We start from the raw sequence: 12746 nt of genomic DNA on the forward strand, positions 1-12746 counted from the left end.
ATCCGAAGACAGTGTGAATTCCAGCCGAGCAGGAATTTCAATACTTGGCCAAGAGAGAGTTAAGAGGATTAGCCACCTCAGATATGGGCGTTGGAGGCAGGAGGACAGCCCGGGAGGAGAAGTCTCACCTGGTTGTTTTGTTTTTACGTGGGAGTTTGAGGTCCCCAGGAGGTCACAGGAGTAGACTGTGGGGAGACTCTCTGAGAGTCACCCCTCCGGGACAGCATAGAGTCGACCCCTATCTGCAAGTGCGGGGTGAGATGTCTCTGCAGCTTTAACCTGGAAACTGAATCCAAGAGCTGAGCTCTTAGTGGTGGTGGAGGTGTGAGGAGGGGTCCTGACCCACAGGCAGGTTCAGAGGTTGGGGTTTTGACTAGACTCCCTCTCTGCGTGGATTTTGAGAGCCATAACTCAGAGGGAGACTTTGGTAGGAACTTATTTGCAGCTTAGTGAAATTCCAGGTGTGGGGGGAAGCCAAGATTAAATCATTTAGGATTATAGGAACCAGGAAAAACCCTCCTAAAGGGCTGTCTTACTGTTCTATTGCTGTGAAGGGACACCATGTCCAATGCGTTTAACTGGGGGCCTTGCCTGCAGTTTCAGAAGCTTAGTCCATCTATCATCACGGTGGGGAGCAGGGCGGCATGCATGGTGATAAAATCGTAGCTGAGAGCCACAGCCTGATCTGTAGCCTGAGAGAACTGGGCCTAGCATGGCCTTTTGAAACCCGCAAGGCCATCCTCTTCCTCCAACAAGGCCACGCCTCCTAATCCTTCTCAAACAGTCACCAGAGGACTAGGCATTCACAGATGTGGGCCTGTGGGGGCCATTCTCTTCGAACAGTGGGGTTGTTGTCGGGGTTTTGACACCAATGGGACTTGAAGGAATAGAGTGCCAGGCATTCAAGTTACCAAACCCTGACCTGGGATATTAGCTCAGAGTTCCTTGTCTCAGGCTCGTGAAGATTCAAGCTGTGGACACTTGAGGGAGCATGCAAAGTGGTAGGGAGGAGCCAGGTGAGAAAGCGTTTATAGAAGGGGTGAGGAAATGCACGAGGGCTTTTTGAAGCAAGAAGGGGAGGTGAACTACTTGCTCTTCAGCCTCTGAAGAGCAGAATTCCACCTTAGCCTTTGAATCTTGAGTTCTTTAGAAGGGGAGGGTTTAGTTCAGTTCTCTTTGTAGCTTTGCAAGAGCTGGAGCCTGAGGGAACAGATTTCTCTCTGGCTACGGCCCTTTTCGGCCTAACCGCTGCTGATAAGCATGGAGTTGCAGCTGCTGATTCAGACAGCTGTGGCTTAACAGGCAGCTACCAATAAAACAGGGGCAACACTTCTCCTCATAGGAACCCTTTAAAAAGGTGGGAGCTGGCCTCTGGCAGATGGTGCCCTGAACAAGGACTTAGGTTCAGGGACCCCCACTGTCCTCTGTAGGAGCAGTGAATGTTCTTAACCACTAAGCCATCTCTCCAGCACCATATCTGGTCTTTTTTTAACAGTGTCATACGGGCAAGTCCATCTGCAAGTCATTCCAGGAATTGCCCTTTTGCTTGGGAGGTTGGAAAGGGCCGTGTCCTGATTTACCCTCGGGAAGAACTTTGGCCAGGAACTCACTACATAGACAAAGCTGGCCTGGCACTCACCAAGATCCACCACACCTGGCAGAGGCTGGTGGCTTTCTAGTTCTAGGAAAAGTTGTAATACACAGTGAGACCATATCGTAAAAACCAAAACAACCCTCTCCAATTCAGGACGTTAGTTTTAGAGTTCATATAGTCAATTTGTTCCTTAACCCCTGAGTTAGATTTCTGCTCAATCTGCAGAAAGCCACATTAATCAGTTAGGAAATGTCTGACTAAAACTGATAAACACGACTGACTACCCCCATCTAACCTTTCTCCTCCCTCTTCAAAGCTGAGGGTATCAACAGAAGACTAAGGAATTTAGCCTGGCAATGGTGGCGCACACCTTTAATCCCAGCACTTAGGAGGCAGAGGCGGGCAGATCTCTGTGAGTTCCAGGACAGCCTGGTTTACTGAGTGAGTTCCAGACCTGTCAGGGCTACACAGAGAAACCCTGTCTCGAAAAACAAAAACAATCAAACAAAAAACAAAACAAACAAAGACTAGGGTATTTAAAAAACCATTACTTATTAATTTTATTTTATGTGTGTTAGTATTTTGTCTGCATGTATGTATGTGTACCACATGCATGCTAGCACCCATGGAGGTCAGAGAAAGGTGTCAGATCCCCTGGAACTGGAGTTACAGATGGTTACACATGGGTGCTGGGAGCTGAACTCTGCAAGAGCAGCCGGTGCGCTTAACTGCTGAGCCATCTCTACAGTCCTGTCCTGTCCAAGGTATTTTTAATATTATGAGAGTATCGGGATTAGAAGGTTTCCAACCAGTTTCCAATGCAGTTTTCACAGCAGCCTTTTCAAGGCAGACAGGAGCAGCATCTGGAAGGTTAAGAGCACTGGCTGCTCCCCTAGAGGTCCTGAGTTCAATTCCCAGCAACCACATGGTGGCTCCTAACCATCTGTAATGGGATCTGATGCCCTCTTCTGTCATGCAGGCATACATGCAAATAGAGCACTCATATGCATAAATAAATCTTTTAAAAACAAAACTCAATTTAAAAAAAAAAAGGAGCTTGTAACCTAAGCTGAGTCAAGATGGTCAATAGAATGAGGGACTATTTGGGAAGAAAGAGAATGAGGAACCCATTGGGAAGAAAGTGATCAGCAGAATGAAGGGAGAGGAGAGAGAATAATGGAGAGGAATATCATAAAATACACCATATATAGGTATAACGTGTCATACTGAGATCCATTATTTTGTGCAAATAATATGCACTAATAAAAAAGATTTTAAAATAAGTAGTATTTTAATCTGGGTTTAGCAGCACATATTTATAATTCCAGTCCTGAGGAGGCAGAGGCAGGAAGACCACAAGCTCATCCTTAGAGGCATATGAGTTCAAGGCCAGCCAGCGTTACACAAGACCCCTGAAAAAGAAGAAGTATATTTCAAGGATAAAGATGGATTTTTAAAAAAAATATTCTATAGGATTCCAAATTCCTAGACAAAGAATATTAGGTTAAATGTAAAAGCAACCCTCTTTAAGTGAATATACAACTCCTTTCCATCTTTAGCTGATGGTCCCCCCAACCAGGAAACAAGTTTTTTAATCCTTGAAACATTGGGCTTTTCAAATGTCATGTAGATGAACATGGGTTTGGCAACATAATGAGACCATTTGATATTCTCACTAGAGGCTCAAAGCAATGTAGCTGGCCATTTGGGGACTGGAGCCTCTGAAACCACGAGCCAGGACTGAACATTCTTGTTTTAGTTTTTTTAGATAGGTCTTACTATGTAGCCCAGGCTGGCCTTCAGTCAGCAAGCCTGCTGCCTCTGGCCCACAGTGCTGTATGCATCAGCTGCATCTAGTTTCAGAAAGTTTCTTTTTAGCCTCACACATGATTTTCTACAGATTGCAGGGACCATATGAAATTTAAAAAAATTCGGGTGTAATTAAAATAGATTAGCTTTATTAGTTGATCAAATCTGTTCCTAAGCACGACTGAGAACAAGTCAATTTGTTATGACTTTAATTAAGTTATTGAACCTATGAGATAGAAGAGTTACAAGTAACTACCGGTTTAAGGGAATTAATAGTGATCAAATAATTTTCAATGAGTTAATAGTTTAAAATATTTTGATTTTTCAAAACTATGACCCAATTCTTTCTGTGATACAGTGAAGATTTCCAGGTGTTTGGTAGCTGTGGACGGTGGGACTGGCTGGCTGCAGTAGGAACAAGGATTCTGTTTTCTGGGTTTTTTGCCTCTTTTTTGGGAGAGGGAGTTCTGGGTTTCTTGTCAAGTTGCTTAAAGAGAAATAAATGAAAGGTTTCCGTGTTGTAAGTCTGAACTACAGGTCTCTGCTGCTATGAGGAGCCATGAAAAGACTTTGCTTGCTCAAATTCCCAAAGGATGAAATTTCACTCTCTACAAACAGAAACGGCCCCTGGAACCCAGGCCATCGGAGAGCAGAGGGCTGAAAGAACGGCAGGCATATGAACTCCATATGAATTTTGAAATCGGCGATGGGAGGGATGTGGGCCACCTGCAAGTCCTGCAGCTTGGATTACAGCGAAAACCACAACTTAACCAAATCCTGGGCCTGCCGCCAACTAGGAGAACAAAGCTGGCTTGTCTTGGTGGCAGCGAGCACCTGAGACGCAGTCCTTTGGGATCTGCTGGTGTCTGAACCCAGAGAGCCGTGTTTAAGTCCGTCCTTCCCCTCCACATTCACGGAGTAAGCGGGAGGGTACGGCCTTACATGTTATTTAGGGCTTATTCTCCCTGCCATTCCTGTGTCCTTTTCTCAGCAACAAAAGTGCATGGGTTTGTCTCTATGTTTTACATCCTGTTTATTTCAAAGCTTACCGGACACACGATTTTGCAGGCAAAATTGGACGTTAGTAATTTTATACTCTAAATTTCTAGTTTGGTGGGTGGGGTTAACTTTGCAGAGTCTGGGTTTAGTGTTGTGCTAGGGGAAAACAGGCTGGCAGGCACTATTAGTGTTTTGGTTTTTTTTTTTTTTTTTTTTTTTTTTTTTTTTTTTTTTTTTTTTTTTTTTTTTGTTCAATGGTTGGTGGGCCTAAGCTGGCTTGAGGTCCCTTAAAAAAATGAACCATCAGAATTCACTTGTCTTTGATACGTCCTGTTCAGTCCTCCAGAAAATAAATATTAACTTTGAATGGAGAATTTGATCGCTCCCTGTCCAAAGGTCTTTCTGATAGGGCAGAAGAGAATCATAAAGTGTGTCGACATTTCTTATCTACCTCACACACACCTGCTGGCGGTCAAATCAGGTCCCAGGGTCTCACACCTGCTACCCAGGCAGTAATCTACTACTGAGCGACACTCTCAACTTGTGAAACTCCTACGAGGAACTAAAGTGCTTAAGGTTCTATCTGTCTACCTATCTGTCTGTCTATCTATCTATCTATCTATCATCTATCTATCTATCTATCTATCTATCTATCTATCTATCTATCTATCTATCTATCTGTTGTAGTTAGCAGCAGCGGAAAGTCACACCATAGAACTCAGTGGGAGGTTTACTGGGGGACAAACGGAAGGAAGGGGCACAGAGTCTGGTGGAGTCTGGTTGAAGAAGAGGCTGAGAAAGAGAATGAGAAATGGAAAGGCTTGGGTTTTTTTTTTGTTTGTTTTTTAATATTTATTTATTATGTATACAGTATTCTGTCTGCACATATCCCTGCAGGCCAGAAGAGGGCGCCAGATCTCACTACAGGTGGTTGTGAGCCACCATGTGGTTGCTGGGAATTGAACTCAGGACCTCTGGAAGAGCAGTCAGTGCTCTCAACCTCTGAGCCATCTCTCCAGCCCCAAGGCTTGCATTTTATGAGAATTTAACACATGCGCATAGGGAGAACTCTACTTAGCCATATAGCACTTGTAGCTGATGACGTATTGTCAGGACCCTGAGCAGGCCAGTGTGGATGCCTGAGTACTAACAAGCACATGTGCACAGCGGTTGCAGGTGAGGACCCTGAGGGCAGGCTAGTGTAATGCCTGAATGCTAGCACATACTTTTTTTTTTTTTTTATTAATTCTTTGAGAATTTCATACAGTGTATTTTGATCATATTTACCTCCCCCGCCCACCTTACTCCTCTCAGCTCACTCTTATCTCCCACCTCGGCCTGCTTCAACTTTGAGTCCCTTAATTTTTTTTTTTTTTTTTTTTAAATAACATTGAGTCAAATTTGTGTTCTCCCATGGAGTCATCGACTGGAGACACATCCTTAAGGAAAACTGACTCTTCTTCCTTTCCCCATCATAGTGCTTCAGTTACGGGAGTGCTTAAGATAAATAGGAACAATGGACGGCTCTTCCCTTCCGGGCAGGGTCAGCCTCAAGATACAACCCCTGTGCTGAGCTCCAACGGTTGAGGTCCGAGAGAAGTCCCCAAGAAAGACCATCTGTCACATATGCAATCACCAAGAGCATTTATTATTTCCAACCTGTCGGAGTGGCAAATAGTGGCCCCTGAAAAGCTGAGTGGTGGCGGCGGCACACACCTTTAATCCCAGCATTTGGGAGGCAGAGCCAGGCGGATCTCTGAGAGTTTGAGGCCAGCCTGGTCTACAGATCCAGTTTTAGGGCAGCCAAGCTTAGGCAGTAAAGGTAACGGTCAAAACCAGAAGGCTGGTGAAGATGTAATTGAATGAGGTGGGATGTTCCAGCCCCAGTAAGCAGCAGAACTTGGCAACTTTGGCCATGTAGTTCTGGAGTTAAGGATAGAAGAAAGGGGCTATGGGCCTTGCCTCTGCATCTAAAGAAAGCTGCTGAGGCCAGGCATGTGTCAGGGGTGTCCCTGAATGGAGGCCTAGTAGAGAGGCCATTTCGTGAAGCTGTGATGTTGAAGCCTGGATTGCCTTGGAGACCCTAAGACGTTAGAGATGCCAAAGCCATGGGACACCTGCTGAGGAGAGCTGCTAACAGGGAGTGGAACCAGCTCAAGAGAGAGAAGTATGATGCACTCAACAAACCTAAAAGGAGTGGGAGATCTGAAGAGTCTTTTTGACATCACACATGGAGATGCAGAGTTTAGAGTTTTCCCCGCTGGTTTTTGGCTTGCCTTGGTCCAGTATTTCCTCACTATGCTCCCTTTCCTACTTTTTGGAATGGTAATGCATATCCTGTGCCATTATATGTTGGAAGTATGTGATCTGTTTTTTGATTTTGATTTTATAGATGATTATAGTTAAGAGATTGCATGAATCTCAGAAGAGACTTTGAACATTGTTGAGACTGTGATAGACTGTGGGGACTTTTGAAGTTGGACTGAATGCATTTTTACACTATGACATGGCGACAAGCTTTTGGGGGTCAGGGAGTGGAATATGGGGGTCTGAAAGAAAATGGCTCCCAAAGGGAATGGCACTATTAGGAGGTGTGTGGTCTTGTTGGAAGAAGTGTGTCACTGTGGGGGTGGGCTCTGAGGTCTCATATGCTCAAGCCAAGCCCAGTGAGATAGTCTACTTCCTGTTGCCTGCACAAGATGTAGAACTCTTAGCTACCTCTCCAGCACCATGTCTGACTGCGTGTTGCTGTGCTCCCTGCCCTGATGATAACGGACTGAACCTCTGAAACTGTAAGCAAGCCCATTAGATGTTTTCCTTTATAAGAGTTGCTGTGGTCATGGTGTCTCGTCACAGTGAAGAAACCCTAAGACACCATGCTAGGAGGAGATACAGAGAGAGGGGGAAGGACCATCCTTTCAGAAGGATCACCATGGCAACCGCTCTGAGCATGTCTGTAAGGGATCTAGGTTAGGTTAACTGAGGTTGGAAGACTCACCAGCAGTGTGGGTAGTGCCCTTCCATGGAGTCCTAGACCGAGTAAAAGGAAAAGTCAGGCTGGGAGCACCCCAGGAAATGGCTGTGTGCACGGTGCTGGCTACAGCTTTGTGTGGGGAGTGTGGGTCTGTGGTGGCGGCAGGCTCCTGGGGTGCTGGTCCAAGGTGTGTGCGTGTGCGTGTGTGTGTGTGTGTGTGTGTGTGTGTGTGTGTGTGTGAGACGGTGAGGGTGAAGTGGCTGAGACTGGAAAAGCAATGGCAACTGTCTTCTCTTGGATTCTGGACCAAAGCCTCCCAGCTAACATTCTAGATGAGGATCAGCACCGTCTCTTATTCCTTCGGGCTCTTGTTCTTAAGAAGTCCCTTCCCAGACTCATCAAGTGCTTCCAGGGCACTGACTCTTGACTGCCAAGAAGACATCAAAGGCCGACGGTCTGAAGGATGGAGACCAGCTTATCCTGGCTTGCGATCCATCAGTGGTGGGAAGATGGGCACTCAAGCTGTGCATCACCCACACGTGGGTCTCGGGAGGAGGCTGCCGGCTCCAGCTGCCTCCTTGATTAAGTCTGCCAATTGACCAAGGCCCCCAGGCCTCGGGCCGGGAACGGTAAGGGGAAAATGACATTGAGAGTTAACAAATACGTTCTCTCTCTCAAGAGGTGTGTGGGGATGGTGTGTGGGGAGAGAGGGGATGCAGAGAACTGAGTCCAGGAGGTCATCATTCATCACTCTCTGTAGAGCGCGAACAGCTGCTTCCTATGACTCTCCTCCCCCGGTTCCGAGACGGGCTGTGCCCCCTGGAACAGTGAGCTGAAAACCCCTTCTTCCCAAGTTGCTTTGGCCGGGTATGTTGTGGCGGGAACTACATAGGTACGCAATACACCCTAAGTCGGTCTTAGTTAACCTGCGAGTTTACTGGGGTTTCCTACAGAAACTGAGTGCAGGGTCTCGCGCGGGAGCGATGGTGACCCTGACCGCTACCACCCAAAGCCAGCCCCAGCGTGGGTGATGAGTCATAAAAGCGGCTGCACCCCTCAGCCACCCTCCTACCTCCTGCCTCCGCTGGCACCTCCCGACACCCGCATCAGGGGCGGGATGGCATTCAGCTGGGCTGGGGGTGCGTAGGAAGGAGGGAGCACCTGGTGTCTCAGCTGTGGGGATGAGGACTCCCTCCGCTCCTCCGGATGCTCCAGGCTGCTCTGGGTTCAGCACAGTGACAGCGGTGCCATTCCTGGACCGCAGTCTTTCATGCATTGCCCCATATGTTCCCCACAGCTCTGTGGCGTAACAGGCCTTGTCTCCGAGACGCCTACTGGTCCTTAAGCTGGTTAACTTGCTAGGAAGATGGATCAAGAAATCCCTCCTTCCTTGGGATCCCTTGCGCCACTTAACTCCACGCTGCCACCTAGTGGGCACACCCACAGACCAGCTCCGCGTCAGCCCACGATGGCGAGAACAGAGAACGTGCAGGTCGGTGGGTCACCCGGGTTTTTGACTGCTTTTGAGGAGCCCCAGGGAAACTACATTATGAAAGGTGATATGTACTATCAGCTGACATCCCCAGGGAACATTCCACCATACCACAGAACTCATAAAAAGAATAAAATCAAGGTTGAGGAGATGGAATTTTACTGCTGAGCCTGTAAGACTGGGATCCAGTTCTCAGTCTCCTTCTGGAGTCAGGAGTCCACTATTCATTGCCACAAGTGATAGGACTTTAGAAGTTGAGTTAATGAAGCTCTCTATTCTTTCAATTTCCTTTTAAAATATTTATAGCATCACGTAATACAATTAACTGTTGGTAAATAGTTCTATGAATTTGAACACACCAAGAGATGTAATTACCACCACAACCACGATATAGAATAGTTTCAATCCCCTCCCACACGTCCCACCACACCTTTAAAGCCACACCTTACCCCACCTACACCTATGCAGCCGCCGACCTGTTTCTCATCGCTGTGATTTTGCGCCCGTCCCACGCACCAAACCCATTTGCTCTCACACAACTTTCCAAAGCAACATTCCAATGTAGAGTTGGCTCAAAGCACACAAATCCTATCTACATCCCATCAAAATCCCAACGTTATCACACAGTCTAAATGAGGAGTGGAAAGAAATCAGGGCACAGCCTTTCTCCTGGGGAACGAGTTATGCGTTCCCAGGACATGGTCGAGGTGTGTCTATGGGGCTGTAATTACAGACATTCTAGTTCAAATCAGGGAAAGGTCGTAGAACAGAAGGTTAAAAAGGAGTCTCCAGACCAGAGTAGCTTGTAAACCTGGAGGCACATCGCAGGTTCCCAGACCCCAAGACGATCTCCCACTCTCAGCCCTGACTTCTACGCTTTTGTCAAGACCCTGCACGCTCCTGGGCCTGCCCTGTGGGCCGCCCATCCTGCTTCAGGGAAGCTAGCGTGCATATGCACCTGACTAGGCATATTAGTTACCTTTCTCCTGGCGGCTGTGACCTGATAGCAGGAATTTAAGAGCTGGGTGTGGTGGTGTAAGACAGGAAAACCAGAAGTTCAGACCCAGGTCAGGCCTGGATGTTATGAGTTCAAGGGCAACTTAGGCTACTTGAAACCCTGTCTCTATAAAAAAAAGATAAACAAAAGCCATCTTAATGGAGGAAGGCATTACCTAGGCCAACAGAATGAGGGAGTATGGTCCGTCATGGTGGGCAGCTCGTGGTGGTGGGAAACGTGAGGCTGTGTGCTCATGTCTGGGCAAGCTGAGGAGCAGGGAAATAGGGCTACACACTTCAAGGCCCCGTCCCAGTGAGCCTTTACCACCAGCAAGGACAGCCCCCTCCAGTCTCCACATTCTCCCAAACAGTACTGCCAGCTGGGAACCAACATGAGCTGGGGGGCATCTCACAGTCAAACCGCCACAGACAGTAAAGGTTTTCATCTTTACTCAGAGGCAGGGTTGGTCTTGAACTTCTGGGCTCAGGTGATGATCGTCATGCCTGAGCTACCGAGTGGCTGGAACTACAAGGGCTGAGTAACTTTACTGGGCAGCTTCCCGACAGTTAACCTGTGAGGGTCTGACAGCTGTCTTTCAATCATGTCACGTCTTTCGGCCCAAACAGGCAGTGTTTCTGCTGATAAAAATGATTAAGAAGTGTGGGTGTTTGGTTGGAACCTCCAGCTCACTCCTGCTTGATCCGGAAATTCCAGTCCCACATTCTTGGTGGCCACTGCAGCCTAAAGCACTCAGCTTTTCACTATTCTTGGGCACAAACCCAGCTTGTGGCGGACACATCATCACCCCTCGCCTACAACCTATATTCCCTCTGCTTTAGTTCAGGCCTGTGGCTTCTCCAGCCTCCATCTCTGGGACTGGAGAACCTCCCTGGGGGTTGTCTTGCTCAAATAAACTTGTTATGCTTTTTCAATTGGGCTTGATCTGGCTGACTGCGTGGGCAGAGAAACCTATTATGGGGGGGTGGGGCAGAAAACCTGTTAGTGCAGAGCGGGTGAAGCCCTGAGTGGATGCACATCATCTGACATGGGTTGAGGACCGAGGTCTTGGACGCATGGGAATGCGAGTTTTACCCTATGCTGCCAGTCTCAGGAACAGCAGAGCCTTCCTCTAGTCCAGTGTGAATGTTGGACGGCTAAAGCCTGTCTGTGACTGCTGCCTACAGACACCTCCTACTGAGACGAGCCAACTCCTCCCTCTGTGTAGCTGGGGTTCCAGGTTGTTGCTGTGTAGCTGGCACCCTCCGTCAGGGCAGCCCACCAGACCCCAGGTTTTCTACACATACGTCTGTGTGTCTGTCTTTTCTTCGTCCCCTCAACAGCCCAGCCAGGTTTCTGGGACGCAAGCTGTGCTGGATTGATTAACTTTATCTCTGGTCCAATTAACTGGGACCAGAAGGACAAAATCATATAAATTCACTCACCCAGGATGAGCACATTTTGAATAGAAAAAGCGAATCTCCCAAGAGAGGGGGGTAAGTGAAGTAGGTTCTAACACTGTCTTTTTTTTTTTTTTTTTTTGATTTTTCGAGACAGGGTTTCTCTGTGTAGCTTTGCACCTTTCCTGGAACTCACTCTGTAGACCAGGCTGGCCTTGAACTCCAGAGATCCGCCTGGCTCTGCTTCCTGAGTGCTGGGATTAAAGGCATGCACCACCACCACCCAATTCTCTAACACTGTCATTTCTTAAAAGTTTTCTCTTAAAATTCTCTGTCTCAGATTATAAAGTTTACACATGTATTTCTTTTATTGTTGTTGTCTCTCTGTGTAGCCCAAGTTGGCTTTCAACTCACTATATAGCCCAGGCAGGCCTTTGCCCTGGAGATGTTTCAACTGCCTATGTGCTGGGATTACAGGTGTGTACTGCATGCTTGGTATAAATATATGATTATAGGGCCAGTTAGATGTCTCAGCAAGTAACAGCACTTGCTAAATAATCCTGATGTCCTGGTTCAGTCCCTGGGATCCACAGTAAGAGGAAAGAAGCATCCTCTGACCTCCACATGTGTGCTGTGTGTGCCACTCACATAGAGAAAAACAAACCTATTACTAATTCAAAACTCATAACTTTTAAAAATTATGTTTAAAATTGGAACATTACACATAAAACTAAAAGTTCCTTCTGCAGCTAATTAAGCCGACTAGGTTGCTCTTCGATGCAAAAGCCATAAACAGCAGCTTCTTTTGTATGTATACAGCCTGTTGCATGTATGAGTTCCCGTCAGAGACTTGGGCCATTCTGTTTCTGATGGATCTTCGTGATTTCAAGGATTCCCCCAAGCTTAGACAGGTGTGCAGGGTGATTTTAGGAAACCTTGGAGCTCAAACTAATTATATCATCGTGTCCACCTGCCCCAAGTTGCAGATTTGGTGTGACCGAAGTCCTGTCTAGAACCAAGTTTAAGTTCCCTGGCCGCTAGAAAAGCTGTATCTCAGACCAGCAGGTTTAACCAAATTTAAAGCAGGTGAATTAGAGGACATGTGTGGTGGTTTGAATAAGAATGGCCCCTAGCTGGGCGATGGTGGCACACACGCCTTCAGTCCTAGCACTCGGGAGGCAGAGATCCATCTGGATCTCTGTGAGTTCAAACCACCGCGGACTACATGAGATTGATTCAGTCTAGGAGAGAAACAGAGCCAGGCAGTGGTGGCACTTGAGATCTCATGCCTTTGCTACCAGTATTTGGGAAGCACACACGCCATTAATCCCAGCACTAGGAAGGAAGTGATGGCTGGGCAGAGAAAGACATGTAAGGCCTGAGGAGACAGGAACTCGGCACCTTTTTGTTGAGGACTCAGAGGCTTTTAGTCACAGGATTCATGGAGATGGGGGTCTCACCTTCCATTGGGCCTGGGGTTCAGT

The 12746-nt window shown here is 47.3% G+C and overlaps 1 pseudogene; it reads left to right on the forward strand.

Moving 5' to 3' along the window:
• Window positions 1–12005: 12005 nt before the first annotated feature.
• On the forward strand, window positions 12006–12123 carry LOC114686930 (annotated as a pseudogene).
• The last annotated feature ends 623 nt before the right edge of the window (window positions 12124–12746 follow it).

This window comes from Peromyscus leucopus, chromosome 18 (genome assembly GCF_004664715.2).
Source record: "Peromyscus leucopus breed LL Stock chromosome 18, UCI_PerLeu_2.1, whole genome shotgun sequence".
Lineage (NCBI taxonomy): Eukaryota > Metazoa > Chordata > Mammalia > Rodentia > Cricetidae > Peromyscus > Peromyscus leucopus.